This window comes from Oxyura jamaicensis, chromosome 1, assembly GCF_011077185.1.
Source record: "Oxyura jamaicensis isolate SHBP4307 breed ruddy duck chromosome 1, BPBGC_Ojam_1.0, whole genome shotgun sequence".
NCBI classification, from domain to species: domain Eukaryota; kingdom Metazoa; phylum Chordata; class Aves; order Anseriformes; family Anatidae; genus Oxyura; species Oxyura jamaicensis.
Window position 1 is genome coordinate 20214354 of NC_048893.1, and position 20130 is coordinate 20234483.

A 20130-nucleotide genomic window follows, 5' to 3' on the forward strand; every position below is an offset into this window, starting at 1 on the left:
CTGGATCTAAGTCTGGGGCCCCCAGCACAAGAAGGATGTGAACCTTTCAGAGCAGGTCCAGAGGCTGGCCATGAAGATGATCAGAGGGTTTGAGCACCTCTCTTATGAAGAAAGGTTGAGAAAGCTAGGGTTGTTCAGCCTGGAGAAGACAAGGCTCCAGGAAGACCTCATTGAAGCTATTCAATACTTACAGGGGACTTATAAAAAAGATTAAGAGCAACTTTTTGTTCAGACAGACAGTGACAAGACAAGGTGGGATGGTTTAAAACTAAAAGAGGGGAGATTTAGATTAGATATTAGGAGGAAATTCTTCACTCAGATGGTGGTCAGGCACTGGACCAGGTTGCCAAGAGAGGTTGTGGATGCCCCATTCCTGGAGGTGTTCAAGGCCAATTTGGATGAGGTCTTGGGCAAGCAGGTGTCATTCTTGCTCATGACAGGGAGGTTGGAACTAAGGTCCCTCCCAAACCTAACTGTTTTGTGGTATGATTCTGTGAAAAAAAAAAAAAAAAGTATGAGATTCTAACCTCTTTCCTTGAGGATTCTGTAGATAACTGAGGAAATACAAATACTTCATCTTTCTGAAAATAGTAAGAGACACCCCAAAGACCTGCTAACGATTCTATTTAATATGGTGATGTTATTTATTCTTTCTATAGTGTCAGTGTCTGCAAGTCTACCACAGGTCAGATTCTCTGTTGTGTAAATGAAAATAATCACCATCATAACAAACAAACAAACAAACAAACAAACAAACAAACAAAAAAACTATCAGTTTCTGCCTCGAAAAAGCAGTCTAGTTGCATTCCAGCTACATTGGAAGAGTTACAAGAAGAACTAATCATTAGTTTTAACAAGAATTTTTCCCCCCAATCATATTTGTTTTTAATATTGAGTAGATCAGCTTAAACTGCTGCATTAATACATAGTATGGAAACTGCGTTCTCTCATATTATATCATCTTTTATTACAAAACCAGCATGCAATATTCTCAAGTGTCCCTGAACAGAGCATTCCCAGTATTTATGCATCACATCTTTATTATGTCAGTACTTTTATTCCTTTCATGTCTTTACTAGATCATAAAGAAGTGCTTTTAAGCATTGTTCCAAATCCTTTCCTAGAGTTGTTGAATATTCTCACATTCCAGCAAAAAGCACTCTGGCCAGTGTCTTAGTCTTGATGGAATCCACAAATATTCCTAGTTTATGTAAGGCCAACATGTCTGCCATGTTGCCATACTTAGTGAATAACACACAACAGAAGTGTCACTACAGAGCTGGTGTTGAGAATTTCCTTTGTAACTTGTTTATTTTTATATCTACTTCTTTACAAACATATTTACTCAAAAATTCCCACAATATGTCATGCATTCCTGGTGCATTCATTTCTCATTTATCAAATGTGTTTTGACTACATTGTTGGTTGGATATAGCAATAAATGAATCATCTTTCCTGTACCATGTACTATACTTTTATACTTCAATTAAAATCACAGCCTACTGAAATATTGTCATTGAGCTTGTATAACAGACAATTGATTGTTTATTTATTTATTCTAAAAGGTTAATGACACCTTTCACAGAAAATTCTGAACTGTTCAATACTTGTCTTTACCTACAGAAAGGAATCATAGAATCACAAGATATCAAATTGGAAGTGACCCACAAGGATCATTGGGTCCATCTCCTGGTTTTCTAAAGACTATGTGTCCGAGAGTATGCTTCTTGAACTCTGGAAGGCTCAGTGCCATGACCACTTCCCTTGAGAACCTGTTCCTTTACCCTCTGAGGGTAAAACCTTTTTCTGATATCCAGCCTGAACCTCCTCTGTCGTAGCTTCAAACTGTTCTTTCGGGTCCTATTGATGATCACCAGAGAGAATAGATCAGTGCCTGCCCCTCCACTTCCCCTTGTGAGAATTTTGTAGACCATGATGAGGTCTCCCCTCAGCCTTTTCTTCTCCATGCTGAACTATCCAAGTGACTTCAGCTGTTCCTCATACATCTTCCACTCTAGACCTTTTACCATATTTGTTGCCCTCCTTTGTACACTCTCTAACAATTTTATATATTTCATATACTGTGGTGCCCAAAACTGCACGTAGCACTCAAGGTGAGGCCAAACCAGCACAGAGCAGACTGGGACAATTGTTTCCCTTGACCGGCTAGTAAGGCCGGTCATGCACCCCAGGATAGAGTTGTCCCTCCTGGTCACCAAGGCACACTGCTGGCTCATAATCAGCTTGCTGTCAATCAAAACCCTCAGATCTCTTTCTGCAGAGCTGATCTCCAGCATCTCGTCTCCCAGTCTATATGTATAACCAGGTTTGCCCCTTCCCAGGTGCAGAATCGAGCATTTGGTCTTGTTTGGTCTTGTTAAACTTCATATTGTTGGTGATTGTCCGGCTGTCTAATTTGTCCAGATCTCTCTGTAAGGCCTCACCGCCCATGATAGAGTCAACAACTCCACCCAATTTGGTATCATCTGTGAACTGCTCAAAAAAACTTCATGTCCTTCATCCAAATCATTTATGAAAAACATTGGAGAGGACTGGTCCTGAAATGGAGCCTTGGGGAACCCCACTAGTGACAGGTCACCAGCCTGATGTAACCCCATTTACAAGAACCCCCTGGGCCCAACCTGTTAGCCAATTGTTCACCCATTGTTATGCCTTTATCTAACTGTATTCTGGTCATTTTTTCCAGAAGGATATTGTGAGAGAAAGTATTGAAAGCTTTACTGGAATCCAGAAAGATTATATCAACTGGCTTTATTTGGTCAACTAGCTAGGTGATCTTGTCTTAAAAATAAATTAAGTTTGTTAGACGGGACCTTCCCCTAGTGAACCCCTGTTGGTTGGGACCAATGATTGCATTGTCCTCTAGATGGTTTTCGGTAACTCCCAGAATAATCTTCTCCATAAATTTACCAGGCACTGAATTGAGACTGAATTGAGACAGGCCTGCAATTGCCAGGATCTTCTTTCTTGCCCTTCTTGAAAATTGGGACCACATTTCACAGAATCATAGAATCATGGAATCATAGTATGGCCTGGGTTGAAATGAACCTTAAAGATCATCAACCCCCCTGCTCTGGGCAGGGTTGCCAACCACTACAGCTGGCTGCCCAAAGCTGCATCCAGCTTGAATGTCTCCAGGGATGGGGACATTTTCTAGCTTCCAGTCAACTGGGACCTCTCAGGATTCCCAAGACCATTGAAAATAATTGAGAGGTCCTGCAATGACATCAGCCAGCTCTTTGAGTATTCTGGGCTCCATCAGGCTCCATGGACTTGTATGCATCCAGGTGGAGCAGCAAATCACACACAATATGCAGTTCACATGTACAGCTCAGAGTACGTGTATTTGTCCAGTCTTAGGACAGCCTTTTTTGAGGCTGCCTGCTTCAAAAATTGCTTTGCACGGGTATTGAGAAAATGCATCAAAAAGAGCAGAATGACCTTATTTAAAAAGTTTTTGTTTGAGGTGATTTATCATAAATCAAGACTTGTGAAGCTTTTTTTTTTTTTTTTTTGTGCTTTGTTTTTTTTCCCCTGTTCAGATCTCATGATAAAATCGAACATTTGTTTTTTTGTAATCCTCTAGCCATCAGCTATTATACAGAGCACTAGAAAATTGATATTTGCCTTTTTTACAATTTGCCTTTTTTGCCATGGTCTTTCAAATAGTATCCTAACACCTTTTCCAGGTAGTACCTGATTCTCTCCCTCACGGTGAAAATTCTGTGATCAGAATGTACTTTTTTTTTTGTGAAAAATTACTGTAAAAGGTGTAGAATATATAGAACTTAAATGGGAAAACAAGTGGCCAAAACAATGAGCTTTTCATGAAGGTTTTTCCTTGGAAGATTCTGAAAAAAGTAAACGTGCATCCCAATTAATTTTATGTTGTAAATTAGCAATTTGCTTTGCAAGGCAACACTAGTTTCAGATTTTTCTCCTTCTATAATAATTTCTCAGTTATGTCAAGGGTAGAGAGGAAAAGATGAATGAATTCTTTTGGATCCCCAGCCTGATTTATGAAAAATCTGAAACATTTTTAAACCTGTATATTGTTTCCACTTGTGACTCTCACATGTATATATTAAATATTTATATGTACACAGATAGGTTTTAGTATGTCCGTCTTGAGATATAGAATGTTTCTAAAGATTTGAACAATCTACAATGTTCTTTTTCAATAGATATTACAATATAAGAAATAATAAAAACAGAATCAGTCAAAACTACATGAAGGGGATTAGGAATAGATGGAAAAAGAGAAGTATGAAGATAAAACTAATTTTAAAAGCCTTACATGAGTAGTATCATGGCTCTGATTTCTTATTTTGCCAGCTCATAAAGAACAAGAGAGGGCCCAAGGGACAGTCTGTGTACACTAAGATCAACACTCTTTCTTTGCTGTTCTTTTTGAAACACTGAATCAAACTAAGGACAAAGGCTAGAGATTTTTAATAGAGGAAACAAATGTAATCATTTAAGCTTTTACAGTAAAAGCCAAGACATGATTTGAAGACAATACCAGACTGACAGCAGGCTAATAATGTCTGTGAAACTAAGTATTTTTACTGACTTTTTAAGTGCAAAATAATTCCAAAATCTTGTGCTTTTAATGTCCTTATCTTCCATGGAAGATCAGAGCCAGTCTGTTTTAAAAGGATGTTCTGGGAGAGAGAGGAAAGGGCAGAGAAGGGGAAAAGAAAGAGGAGAGGAGAGGAGGGGAGGGGAGGGGAACACTCTTTCAGTGTTCTGGGATAACCAGCAACAGAACTTCAGTATAAAATGTGGATTTTATATGGCCATAGGCTCATAGTCCATCTCTTTTAAGCAAGGTATTAAAATAGGTGATTATATGCCTTTTTAGCTGATTTATTTCTAAGCATTAATTCAAACACACCCTTAAACTGAATAAAGTTGGATTCTATTTCTATACAGAAATAGTATTATAACTGCTAATCCACGCTACAGACACCAGAGGTTAAGAATTACCTGCTGCTTAATGCACACTGTGTTTGGCTATTATGTAGCTTCATTCCTTGTATTTTTCAAGATGAATATGACCACATGTTTCTTGTCTGAAGTGAAAGGATTACTGAGACAGTACTTCAGGTAATGTAGATAAACGTAAGGCTCTAACCATCAGCTACCCTGGAGCAAGTAAAAAAGAAATTGTTTATGAAAGCTGTAACAGACTATACAGTCTGTTAACCCTTAACTTGTAAATTAATCTCAAAATCATTGGTCCAACGGAGACCAGAAACAAAATATATAAAGCTAAGCATTTGTGGATCTCAACAGTGATGTATATGTGAGTTATTCTTTTATCACAAAGGTGAAAAGCTAATCCTACAGGAGAAAAAAATCTCCATTAACAACCCACTTCACACTTCATTTAACAGCGAGCGTCAACAAGCAGTGGTTGTAATGGAACACACAGTAAACTTTCTTGCTTTCTGTCACATTGAGGGGAGGAAAAAGAAGAAGGGAAGGGAAGGAAAGGAATTGGCAGAATGCATAAATACATGTGAAGAAGAATGCCATCCTGCTAACCTACAGATCTTTGTAACTGCACCATTCCAGAGCCTTAAATTGCAAGCAGTATTACATATTACTCACAGCAAAACCTGGAGAACATCTAAAAAGCCTCAGCCAAAGCAGAGTTTCTTCAGAATTTATTTTATAACTGAAAGGCTGCCCGAGGGTGCCCTCAAATAAACTCCTTATGTGTGGGCTCAAAACAAACCTGACGCTGTTGTATTTATAGACCATTTCTGGAATAAGTCTAAAGGAGTCTGTGTGTTCTACTGCTTAGAGCCAAAGAGCCTGGAATAGGCTTTCAAAAGGATACCAGGTGTTACTCCCAGTAGTGCCATTCACTGACCTCTTTATACCTCAAGCTGCTCAGCTGTAAAATTGAAGGCTTTTTAAAAATAAAATCAAGAACTCTGAGAAAAATCAACAATAGCATGGTTTCAGGCAGGTCATGAAGTCAAGTGATGGCAGTTCTATTCCTGGCTCTGCAACGTACTCAGCAGATCCTGGAGTAAGTTATTTAGGGCAAACCTATGCCGTGCAGCTAAGCTGAGAACACTGAGCCGGCTCAGAGCAAGCCAGGTTCACAACCAGAAACAGAATAACTGCAGCAGGATACTGTTCCATCTGAGCTAGCTTACTAATTAGCTCTAATTTGGGCTAATTAACCCAAGCATGCAGGCTAGGCTAAATCAGCTATACTGATTTGTATACGCAGGATAGTCTCTTTGAATGGCATTGCTCTGTTCTGGATAGCAATGCTAAGTAGCCTGGAACTACCCAGGATGTCTCTATCACAGCACGGAACAATATTGTAGGATGCTCCTCAAAGTCATACTAATTGAGCCCAAACCACTTTTTTATTATTATTATTTATTTTATTTTTCTGTTTTTGTTTTTATTGACTCACTGGAAATTCTAAAGCGTATCTTCAGATAAGCTTTACAGGACAGTAATAGAAATATCATACAAACTCATTCTTAATACCAAATGTTAATTTTTTCCCCATAGAGGTGAGATTAACATAGTTTGAGAAATAATAGCTGTTTCAGTTGTAAAATGAATATAGTAAATAAAGAATATATTTATAGAGGATATGGAAATGATGTAGTTTTCTTAAGCCATTGCCAGCAATCGAAAGTTTTAAGGAAGATGGAAATGGGATTGTTTAAACAGAATTTCTATATTCTGCCAAATCTCCAGCAAGACAGAGAAGAAAACAATGAGATATATGAATACCTTGAGATCAGTGCTGACACTGCAATCCTCCCTAGTACCCTGAGCTCTGTTCATGTGGACTGGCCTTTGCTTTGAATTGTGTGATTTAACAGAACCAAAGGTGTGACATAAATTGTGGACAAACACAACCTTTTGTTCTCTTGTGCAAGTCCTAGGAGCAGTCAAGAGGCTAATGCCAAAGCTTCCCCTGCAAATCAGTAATTGGGGTGCTTCCTACAGAGCCATCTAAAGCACTCTCATGCAATAGAAGATGACAGGAAGGCAGGGTATAAAGTACTAGCTCTAAGAGACTTTGTCCTAATGCTTGTCATAGAAATTAGATTAGTCACAAGACCTTTCTCAATGTTTTAAAATCACCTAATAAGGGATCTTTTCACTTTAGTTATGAAATCTCTCTCCTTCCCTTCTTCCTCCCTCCCCCTGCTTCGCTTTCTTTTGATTTGCTAAAAGTAAGGAAACAAACAAACAAAAAAAATCTAACTTTTCAACTGACTGTTGTATAGACATATTTGCTATTAAAAGCATCCATTAATTTCAAGTTGATAGCAAAATATATGCTCCATTATATATGGATATTAGACATCAGACATTCATTCTGAGACTACAAAATGTTCCTGCATTTCTAATTTTGCTTGGCCAAGAAAATGTATTGGTTTTTAAAATCTTTTAGTGGGACTTACAAATTCTAGTGTTAACATGAAACTCTTGTATTAGTGATTACCTTTTCAGTTGTGGAGTAACCCACATTTCAGCAAGGATGTTGTCATTGCCTTCTCAAACCAAGAGGACTGATGGATATTCTGCTTCGACACAAGGACTTAGAAAACAAGAAACAGATTTGTGTTAGAAGCGATGGGGTTGGAGAAAGAATTGTACTAAATCAGCTCTTAAAAAATGAAGTTGGGGGAGACATGACTAAAAGTTTACTTGCACAGAGATTGTTTTGCATTTTAAGTTCACACAAATCAAAGAAAAAGGAAACCACAAGCAAAAATGGGGAAAAGGATAAACAAATAGAAAGAGAATAAAATGTATGGTCTGGAAGAGAAAAAGTGTGGCAAAGGGGAAACATGCTGTACACCCTACAGCAGTGGACTTTAAAGAGATTTTTTAAAAATTTTCCAAAAGTTAGCAGGAAAACAAAATTATTCATCTCACAAGCAGGCAAACATTTCCAGCACAGGCAGACAGGGAGGGAGAGAGGAAGGAAGGAAGGAAGGAAGGAAAAGAAAGAAAAAGTCAAATCAACCAACTAAAAATGGCTAGCAGGACTGTCCAAATCCCACAGTGCACCAGAAAAATTAGGAAAGTAATCAGAGACAAACACTTAACTGTTTTAGCATCCTATCTAAATTGGTTATACCCCTTGTACTATACTATCCCTTGTAATTAAAGCAAAAATTACTTGTGTAAGAACATATCCACTTATGCATATGAGCCATAACATCTAAGATAGCACTGACCCAGACTGAATCAGGAAAGAGAAAACAGTAATTGCAGCTTCACAGCCCTATAATAGCCTATTGACATCAAGTCTCATGCTAACATGTTAACAGAACTTTTTATTATTATTTTTTATTTTTTAACAGAATCTGCACTGCTTTGTTAATAGGTATAGAAATATTGGTTTATTTAGCAATTAGCCTGAGATGCAGCACCAAATTTCACTGCAAGGTAGAAACATGCTTTGATTAGCCTTTGCAAAATACTCTGTAGTTTTGTGCTTTCCCCAAAAATTGTTCCAGAAAAGGTGAAACCATTAAACTGGTCTGTAAAAGTTGAAAGTATTGGTACATTACTACAATGCAAGATTAACAATTAATCTCTGCTGAACATATCCCAACTAGTTCAAAAGGAGAGATGATATTCCAACCGATTGTGCTCAAGGGAAATAAAAGAATTTGCCAGGTCTTAATATGGTCTCACACACACTCTGTAATTAGGTGTATTTCCATCAAGGAATTATTACAAGGTACTGTTCTGCAAGCAGAAAACTTCATGGCAATGAGATCAACAACATTAACCGCATTCACATTTGACACACAGCTGTCACAGACAGCTCAGTATTTGAATCTACATGGAAAAAAAAATAAAAATAAAATAAAAAAATCAAGTAGTTGCTTTCACAGTACAAAGGAAAGCAAAGGAACTATTCTAAGCCAGTGACAAACTATAACATCATTTGGAAAGTGTACTGAAATGAGCTGAATTAAAATTTAGAAATGGCACACAGCTTTGGTTTTTGGACTGTTGCTGTATTTAGGTAGCAATTACCCAAAATAAATTCCAGAAATCATAATGATTTGTTATTCAGTTGAAATGTGAATCAAAACACAGATAGTAATGCCTAGACTTGTTTTCAACTGACTTGTACTGTAGTAGAATAATCCAGTGTTTATGTGCTATAGTTGTGCTAACATCAGAAATAATATGTGGTACAGTTTCAACACAGTGACTTAGTTTCAGGCATGCTCCAATTTTTGTCCATAGAAATTCTTGTTACATACAAATATAAGCTTGTCCATATATTTGTATAAAAATTATTATGCTTTAGTAGGATTTGAGGTTGCTTATAACAAAAATAAAAAAGAGAATAAAAATTGCTGAAACTCCTTGCTAAGCACATTTTAGCAATTCTGAAGATGAGTTGAAAGTTACCTCTTGTAAATATAGCAGGTAGAGCTGGTGGGAATTAAGGGAGCTGGAGCACCTCTCCGACGTAGAGAGGCTGAGAGAGCTGGGGCTTTTCAGACTACAGAAGAGAAGGCTCCGGGAGGCCCTCGTTGCCACCTTTCAGTACTTGAATGGGACTTACAAAAATGATGGGGAGCAACTCTGCTCAACCGGATAACAGGGGAATGGTTTTAAACTAAAAGAGGGGAGATTTAGATTAGAGGTTAAGAGGAAATTCTTCACTCAGAGGGCAGTGATACACTGGAACCGGTTGCCCAGAGAGTTTGTGGATGCCCCAAATAGTGCCATTAGTGTTGTTTAACAATGCAGTCTCTCTTCTGCACAGGATTCATTAGCTCAGGCTCTGCATTGAAGAACTAACTGCAGCTGATTACAAAGGCATTCCATGAGCATTTAACACTTTCTAAAATGTTTTTTGTTTGTTTGTTTGTTTGTTTGTTTGTTTTTCTGTGTTTGTATCTACTGTCTCTAAGGTATCTCCAGTCTTTCTGATTATCCCCCAGGCTCACAGAAGTCTTAATGTGTTAGTATTCTGTGACATGCTATTGAGATCAGAGACTAGAAACAATAGCAAGTGGCTAGCATGACCATTTGAACTAGCCAGCAGATTTCTGCCTGCAAACATCAGGAACTGTATTTGGGAGAGCTTGTAGACAAGTAGCTTAACATACAAACATTAAAATTAAAATCCAGTAATAAGTAATTAAAGAAAACTACTCTGTGCTCAGGCATCTGGAACATGTAGGAAAGTTGTTATTTGCTGCAGATTTTTCTTTTACCTCCTATAAATCAGCTTTGTACATACATATCAAAAAGCTATGGGTAAAAGAATTAAAAATGAACTTAGTTTGCTTTGTCAGTTACTGCTTGATCCAGAAATGATTGATGTTAAAGGAAGAATTGTGCTGACTTCCATGGGCTTTACTTCACTGCCCTGGTGTTGAAGTTAGTACTGAAGATCTATAAGAAATGGAGATGTTGTTATGCAATTTTTAGAACTCAAGATTTGAAAAATGAAATAAAAAGCCATTCAGGCTGAAGGAGCAATGTTCTTCAAAGTCTGTAAAATGAAATTCAAAAATTGAGTATATCCAAAAACAAGTGATCCTATCCTTTGAAAAGAAGAGTGTTCCTATTTAATCTATGAATTACAAATGCAAGAGCATCTGATCCACAGAGCTATGTTGTTGTTGTATTCTTTATTAAATTCAGGAGCTTAACAAGCTTATCACAACATGTTCTCCTCTTATCTCTTCCTGTCCTCCTTTTCCTCTTATGTATTTTTCTGAATAAAATATTAAAGGAATAGAATACTCATAACTTGGCTAAACATGACTAAGGAGTCTTTAGTAAAATGTTTTATCAAGTGTCCAAAGTAGATATCAAAAAAGCAAGTCAAGATGTTTATTGTGATGAAGGATTTGTAAAATGAAATGGACTTAATATGATTGTTTGCTTTGATTAAATGTCTAGTTCTGTAGCTGAGGGGACAATGGTAGATGTTAGTAACACAACAGCAAGATTTTAGATATGTTTTCCCATAGTATTCTCTCATGCAAGCCGGGATACTATAGTTTGGGTAGATGGCCTACAGAATAACAGTTTAGTGGGTCAACATACAGATCATTGTGATCAAAGAGTAGTGGCTGATCTCTCATACTTGGAGGCAGGTTACAAGTGGAATTCTTTGGGTGTCTATATTGATAATGCCTTAGTGTAGTATCTTTATCACTTGGCTGAAAGAGGCTGAATGCACACTTATTATGTCTGTGGATGACATCGAAGTCAGAGGTGTAAACAATGTAGTCCATGGCTAATTGGGACCCATTCAGAGGGACCTGTTTAGACTAGACAAATGAGACAGCAGGAACCTCAGGAAGTTCAACAGGGACATATCCAGAGTCCTGCATGTGAGATGGGCTAATGCACTGCAACTGTACAAGTTGAGACCAACTGGTTGAGGAGGAGCTCTACTGAAAAGGACCTGGGAGCCTTGGCAGGCAGTTGTTATGGCCCTGGGCACACTTCCCAGTCCTCTGGGTGTTTGGCTGCCTGAGATGGCTACATTTGAGACCAGCTGGCTGAGCAGAGCAGTTAAGGGAAAGAACTGTAGGAAGTCTCAGCAGGGCTTCTGCCCTCCTGCCCTTGGGAGCTGCTTTCAGCCAAGGGTCTCTTCGTTGGTCCTTGCCTGAGCAAGGTGGCCCCAGCCACCTTTTGGTCCTGCTTGTGCCTATCCAGACCCCTGCTGATCCTGACCTGACAGACAATGTAGCCGAGTCCTGACTGACTTCCCAGCCTGACCTAGGACTTACCTTGTCACCATCACAGAATCACAGAATAGTCTAGGTTGGAAGAGACCTCCAAGATCACCGAGTCCAACCTCTGACCTAACACTAACAAGTCCCCACTAAACCATATCCCTAAGCTTTACATCTAAACATCTTTTAAAGACCTCCAGGGATGGTGACTCAACCACTTCCCTGGGCAGCCTATTCCAGTGACTAACAACCCGTTCACTAAAGTTATTCCTAATGTCCAACCTAAACCTCCCCTGGCGCAACTTTAGCCCATTCCCCCTCGTCCTGTCACCAGGCACGTGGGAGAATAGACCAACTGCCACCTCGCTACAGCCTCCCTTCAGGTACCCGTAGAGTGCAATAAGGTCACCCCTGAGCCTTCTCTTCTCCAGGCTAAACAGTCCCAGCTCCCTCAGCCGCTCCTCATAAGACTTGTTCTCCAGACCCTTCACCAGCTTTGTAGCCCTTCTCTGGACTCGCTCAAGCACCTCCATGTCCTTCTTGTAGCGAGGGGCCCAACACTGAACGCAGTACTCGAGGTGTGGCCTCACCAGAGCTGAGTACAGGGGGACAATCACTTCCCTAGCCCTGCTGGCCACTCTGTTTCTTATGCAAGCCGGGATGCTGCTGGCCTTCTTGGCCACCTGAGCACACTGCTGGCTCATATTCAGCCGACTGTCAAGCAATACTCCCAGGTCCTTCTCTGCCAGGCAGCTTTCTAACCACACATCTCCCAGCCTGTAGCTCTGCTTGGGGTTATTGCGCCCCAGGTGCAGGACCCGGCACTTGGCCTTGTTGAACTTCATGCAGTTGACCTCAGCCCATTGGTCCAGCCTCTCCAGATCCTCCTGCAGAGCCTTCCTACCCTCGAGCAGATCGACACACGTACCTAACTTGGTGTCATCTGCAAACTTACTGAGGGTGCACTCAATGCCCTCATCCAGATCATCAATGAAGATATTGAAGAGGACCGGCTCCAGCACCGAGCCCTGGGGGACTCCACTAGTGACCGGCCTCCAACTGGATTTGACTCCATTCACCACAACTCTCTGGGCCTGGCCATCCAGCCAGCTCTTAACCCAACAAAGCGTGCACCAGTCCAAGCCATGAGCAGCCAGTTAACCATGGACCTGCCTGGACACCACCAGACATTGTCTGATGCTGGGTACTGTCTCCAAACCTGCCCTGCTCAGGTCCTGTGGGACAGATTCTGATTAATGAGATCTAAGGATATGAGACAATAGACATAAACAGAATGGGGAGGTTCTGATCAGACATAAAGAGAAACTTTTTCCCCATGAAGACAGTGGAACATCAGAAGAGTCTGTTCAGTTTCTCAGAGATCTGCAGGACCAAACTGAGCAGCATTGCCTTCATGATCCTGCTTTGAAGGACATGCTTTGAGGTGGACTGATATCTTCTCAAGTCTCTTCTAACCTGCACGATCATATCCTAAGAGAAAAAACTCCCTGAAAGCAATGTGTATTTCTCTGTAGTTTGGTAAAGGCATAATGCCCAATAAGGTAAAGTACATTGAATGGGACTAAAAATACCATGAGTTTGAATCTCTCTGCCTCTGACAGCTCCACAAGTTTAGACTGATATTATGGCTGTTAGGCAGCTCCATGAGGACCTCATTCTTGACTATTCAGATTTTTAAAAAATGTGTAGAGATAATTACATGAAAATGTAAGGCTTGAAACACCGAAACTTACAAGAAAACTTTAAGAAGAAAGCTCTAGAAGTAAAAATTTCCCATCTGACCTCTCTTACTTCAGTACATAACATATCAGTACATACAGTCTGCAAATCTATATGCATCTTTTGCACATGCACAGTAAAACCAACACTTTTAGGACATGTTGAACCTCCTGGGCATGCACAGAGCAAACTATGCACATCTGCAGATGGTTTGATGCACATGAAGCTGGTTTGTAACATTTTGAGAAATTCCAGATGTGTGGATTTAGGTTAGAGGGACATGACTTGCTAAGGCCAGAGAGACAGCAGAAAATCCTGGAAAAATGCATCAAGTATTTAAAGTCCTCATAAAGAAAATCCCAATACCCCCTGTCATCCCGTTCCACCCCACTGCCCCCCCCTCTCCCCCCCCCCAAAAAAAAAAAAAAAAAATGTCCAGGAAAACTTAAATATATTATAACATTGTCATATACAATTTAATCACTGTTTGATTCTTTTTCTTCTAAAATCCAGCAGTGGCATATGTAACATGGTTGCTGAGGAATGGCAGGTAGGAAAGGGCTCTTATTTCTCCTCACATTTAAAAAACCTGCCTGATTAAAGGAATTTACTCCACAAGAGATTAGAGGTTTAGCTGCAGCCTCTGCAATATGGCAGCCTTAGGTCTATAAAACATCTCAACTGTATCAGTTGTTAGGTACTTGCAGATGTCTATGAAACAGTCTAAAGCCATAATAATGTTTGTACATGTGCCTGACAGCTACATTCTCACCCTGTACAGCCCTCACAGGCCACAGCTAGAGAGGAATGGCTTTCTACCCTTGGCTGACCTAAAGCTAAGAAAAAAAGATTAGACCCTGTAAGGCTGGAAATGCTTGAGGTATCGTGTTTTTCTGTGCACATTGATCAGCAGCCCTGAGATCTCTACTCCGTGCCAGCTAGTGAGAATGGCACTACTTCTTGCAACCTACAGTTCTCTCTTTTACTGTTGCAGCATTTATTTCCACTAGTTACTGTGTAGTCACAGCAAACTCAGTTTCAGAAGCCCAATGGCAGCTGCCACTAGTGTTAAGGAGAATAGAATCAACTGGTACTTTGTATGGTTTATTCAGAAACCCAGTAAGAAACAAAAATTGGAAGATTACTTCTATACCTATGTTGCTACATATTGAGTCCCAAACAGGATGTAACTTTTTCGTCTATGACTTTTATCCTAACTAGAGCCACCCTGGAACTATAAGAAAAGGAAATAGGAGCATGAAGTAATGGCAGAAATAATAATAATAATAAATAAATAATAAATAAATAAATAAATAAAATCCTGAAAAGGCAAATAAACAAACTTGGTAATGCCAGAAGGTATTGTTGAGGACCATTATGGGACATGTCCTTCTATAAGGGAACACTAAGAGAAATGAAAAACAACTGCTTATCCTCACTAATTTTAGAGAGTTCTTCCTTTTGAGCCAGACAAGGAAAGACAGGAACTGAGGTTGCTGTAATTATCTATTTCTTCTGAATATTTCAGCTCTACACATGCAACTAATCACAGCAAGAACTGGAGATTTAAAATACAGCTGTTGTCAAAGGGTAAAGGGCATTTTCCTTCCTTCAATACGGGCCATATTTTCAAGAAAGAAAACTGTGGATACATGAAAATAAAATATAACGTTAACTCACAGGCAAGGGGTTAATTGCCATGAAATATATATATGTAGATGTAATTTGCTGTAGGCTCTTTGCCATTTTGTATGTTGCACATACTTACAGGTTGTTTTTGTTTTTAATGCAAGCATTTTGATAAATAACATGTAGCTGTGTAGCTGTTTCAGCTATTCACTGTATGTATCAAACCTGACATACATTCTACAGTAAAGTCTGCTTTAAAGAGATAATCAATGCAATATTTGTTTCCCAGCATATCCCAGAACATTCTAGGAATTTGAGAAAATGTACTAAATGCACATAAACACAGGACCTGGATTCCATTTACATATAGTGCAGTCAGCTCAAAGATGACAGTTATAAAATGTTGAAAGTGTTCATCCGTATTCTAAGCTTGCTTTTCTTTTTTTCTCTCCCTCTCTCCTTTCTCTCTCTCTACGTCTCCCCTTCCCTCCCTCTCTCTCTTTTTTTTTTTTTTTCCACAGTGACTCTTACAGTGGAGTTATATTTAACAGTGGATTTCTAACATCTGTTTGCTAAAGCAAATAATGTAGGCAAAGTTGTGGCTGGCGATAGTACCTAGAAACAGCAAGGCCATAGAAAAGGGGGAAAATGCAAGCTTATGCTGAAGGATCCTTTTGTTTAGATCCTTTTGAGATAGACCTCCGTGACCTTAGAAAACCTCCAGCTGCTGCCTGAGAAATTGGGTTAAGAGCCTCAGCAGAGGGCTTTGAGAGCCCTCTACAGGCCACCACTGCGGCCTGTTAGCTCCAGGGAGACTGATCCTTTCCCTCCGGCTCCTCCTGGAAGTCCTGCTCTGCTCATCTTCATCTGCCTTGGTGTGTGGATGAAAGACATGTTTTATTTGCCATTTATCGCAGTGGGGGTTTCGGTGTGCAACAGTAACCCATCCCTTTAATGATGCATTCAGTTGGCAGCATTGTTTGGCTTAAATAACTACTTGCCAAAAAAGGAAAAGAATTTGTCCTCTCTCCGGATTTGTTATTTCATTAGGGTTCCTCAGGAGAACTCCAATAAAGGATTTGGGTCTATTAATCACCCTCCACAACCTTCTGAAGTAATTAGTCTTTTAAAATGTTTGCTAGCTCCTTAGTAATACATAATTTGACGGTGCTCAGTGAATCAGCCACAGTTCAGCCTCACTAACCTTTAGAGGTTTGGTCCGTCTGAGCTCATCAGTCTGGGCCCCCAATTGAACTGAAAACTGCACTTTTTTTTCATTCTTTGTGGCAGGTTTATAGTACAGCCCCGCTGGACGCCTGCCATGAAGGAAAACTCAAAACATATAAATTCTTCATAAGGCAATGGTAGAAGGTGGCACGGAGAAATAATGCGCTCATGCTGTCAGAGCCGTGGCGGGGGGAGCTGGGGTGGGGGGTGGGCATTCATTCTAAGACAGATGTAGCAACACTTGCTCCTGTTTAACTCCCTAACTGGGTAATCCTACTTTATGGGGCCCTGGTGATGGAAATCTTGCTGACATCGCTCTGAGGATTTTTTTTTTTCTTTTTTCCTTTTTTTTTTTTTTTTTTTTGTAGGGATTATGGGCTCTCAGGAGAGCACTGCAAGCATCTCACTTACAATTTTAGATGCAGACTCCTTGAAATAAGAATAAAGTGCAATTTTATTTGAGGATGTATACATTTTAATGACATATTTCATGGTGGACATAGCTAAAATATTTGCAGTTTATTCTGTACATAAACTGGACAATGAGGCAGTTTCATAATAAAAAATCTGAAGTTGCTAACCTCTCCTGCAAAAATACATTTGGCACCACTAGATAACAGAGTTCACATGCTTTGTTACTTTTTCTTGGCATTCCCAGTTCCATTGGCCTTGTTTCTGGTAAATTAAGAAAGCAATTACAGATTCACAGATCACTTTGGGGACATTCCAGGGTTTTGTATTTGGCATTACAGAGAGATACTCACAAGCTGCCCAAGCCAGAGCTGTTTAGAGGATAAGCATTTCATTTTGCTGCACCCTTTCGGGTTTAGACTTCTGCTGAAGATTGTGTTCTGCCTCTGTCCTGAAAATGAAGCCCTTCAAATGATTTTGTGAAAGAAATTTGAGCTAAAATATAATATCTGTTTAAAGATTAGATCTTTTTTCATTTTTGGTTTAATTCATTATTCTCTTGTGCTAACAGACAGACTCAGATACACACTGACACTACATAATTTGAAGATCAGGGGCAGTATGTAAGGATATTAAAGTTACCAGCTCAAATCTGTACTCTTCCTGCATCTAAGTGCAGCTTTTCACCTGAGATCACATTAAATGTGTTAGAGGAAAACTATGTGATCTGGACACTAATATTTTAAGTGAGCGCCTTTTAAAATACGAAATCTCAGTCAAATAAATTCAAGTTCAGACTGATTTTTGCTAAGGTGAAGTACTGAAACAAAACCAACCAACCAAACAAACAAACAAAAAAAAAGACATTTTGGAATTTAAATAAAGAGACATTAATCTAATTGAATTTAATCCAAACAACATTTGGGGGTAAGGGGAGGAGAAAAATGTGTTTATCTCTATAAGCTCACCCCTTGCTATCAAAAAGTAGAAACACAAAATATTTGCAGATGGGAGCATCATCTCTCCAGTCAGAAGAATCTGTCTCAATTTCCAGAAATGGCCTCATTTGTAAGTCATTTATACATGTAGGGTCCTCATACATAATAGGTAGCACTTGCATTAGTGAGTCATCCTGTTTAGTTAAATGGAGAAAGAGTTCCCTAAAGTCAGTAAATGACAATATATTACATCTCAGTATTTCTGGCCATATGATATACATTGCTTAAAAAAATAAATAAATAAATAAATAAAAGCTGACACTTCACAAGGAGCTGCATTCATCCATTTTCAGGCCAAAGGCAAGGGTTTACAGAAGGCACGCTTTTCACACAATACTTCTGTCCTATAGATTCAACAAAGAAAAGTACACTTTTATAAGCAGACATTAATAAATAATTTATAAAAGGTGAACTGATCAGCATGTTGTCACAGATCTAAAAAAAATATATGTCTTGTTAGAAAATATGAACTCAAAAGTCAATTCCACTGCATACATTTGCCAGGAAACTACAAATTGGTAGGCTTTGTGATTGCTTATCTCCTTATTAAAAACTCTGTTAAATGATTCTTGCATGTACATGTGTTTGTGGCAACTTGTATATATAGTACTCAGCACAGCATATCATTTGTTAAAACAAGTCTGAAAACTCCATTGGATAGATATTTTTATTTATTTATTTATTTTTAAGTATCCTTCTGCAGGCTAGGGATATAAATATACGAAATCCCAAACACACCAGGTCTTAATCTAGATGGAGGATGTCCTTTTTATAATGACTGGAAAATTCATTGTTTCTAAAAAGACTCCCTAAAACCTGACTGTCTAACAGATTATAACTGCAAAAGGCAAATCAAAATATGGACCTGCAACACCTGTCAGGGTCCCTTTAAAACTACCCCTCATAGTGATTGAGAAGGATTTGAAGTAATCTCCTTACAGCTGTTTGTAAAATCTCAGTGACTGCGGTAGATGTAGGGATTATTAGGTAACGGGGCACTAAACCTTTACAACATTTTTACTTACCTCTGTTACTAATAACACTTCAGAAGATGGGGAGGAGGGGAGAATAACATGAAATCTAATATTTTAGCTTCTATTTATGCAAGTTGTTATTCTTTCCCTGCTTCAAGCTGTGAGAACTGAAGCTATTTGTTAATGTTCTGGTTCTCATTCTGGCTCATGTAAAAGGCCAGGCAGATAACATCAAGTAGCTGTGCTGGGTTACTGCATGTACTTTTTCACTATACCACTTAATGATATTGGCTTTAATTTAAAGAAAAAAAAAGAAAAAAAGAAGAAAAAAAAGAAAAAAAAAAAAAGAAAAAAAAAAAGTAGTGTCATATTTTCAGTGACATTATGGCTTATAAAAGGGTTCTGCATTACACAGCTGATATTGACTGTGTCGTGTCCTAGATGCACCATGCCAGCTTCCATCTGGTTACATCTGTGGTGAGTCCCAAGTACACAAGTTTGCAGAATGCTTCACTTTGGAGCAGTAATTTGTCCTGTAAGGACAGAGTATGTCTAGGAGCAAGAAAATAGGACCTGGAGAAGCCAGCTGCTGCATCCTCTTTCCGCCAAGGACTTTTCAAAATGACATTGTATAGTCAGTGCAACGTGAGCAGGAGAAGTGAACAAATCATTTTAAAACATAAAACTGGTTTTAAATATTCCTATAGAGCAAATAACATCTACCATGATTGCAGGCATGTTTGTTCCCAGGTTATCAGGATACCTGTCCTGATTTCTGCAAACATAATAATTATTCACAAGTGTGGGATTCATCGCCCTGATAAAGTGTGATTTTTCCCATCGGAATTATTTTCCCACCGCTTGCTGAAAACTAATCTTGCTGTGACTGGTTACCTAACACTTCCCATATTTTTTTTCAGTTCTTTGATTATATGACTGGAATAATAAATGGAAAACAGCTAATAACAAGTGAATTTTCAAATGGATAATCAATCATAATAAATTACTTTCAGATGTAGGTTTTTGTAAGCATATTAAAATACTGCATGGAGGACCAAAAACCTATAGCATATAAGAATTCACAGATGAAACAAATTAAACACTTTTTTGGAAATATATTTATAAGTCATATTTTTTCACCTTACATCAGCTTTATGCTTTTATACCTAGGAATTATGAAATGTTACAAAGCCAAATTTAAGTATTTGTTACTATCAATAGACATACACTCAAATTAGGTTACTGCTATAAACCCTTCTGATGTGATCCATACACATACAATATTCTTGTATATGTACTGTTATATTTCCATGTACTGTACAAATGCAAGTTTCCTATTAACCCTACACAGGGAAACTACATAAATGTTTGCAATGTCTTTCTGCTTTAATCATTTTAAGATGTTTG

The 20130-nt window shown here is 38.7% G+C and overlaps 1 long non-coding RNA gene across 1 annotated transcript in view; it reads right to left on the minus strand.

Annotated features, from left to right (window-relative positions):
- Window positions 1-3142, minus strand: part of LOC118160844 — a 20586-nt gene extending 17444 nt beyond the window's left edge. The window contains exon 1 of the long non-coding RNA XR_004747705.1: window positions 3086-3142. This is a non-coding gene — a long non-coding RNA (uncharacterized LOC118160844). The remainder of the gene's footprint in view (window positions 1-3085) is intronic.
- Between the last annotated feature and the right edge of the window lie 16988 nt (window positions 3143-20130).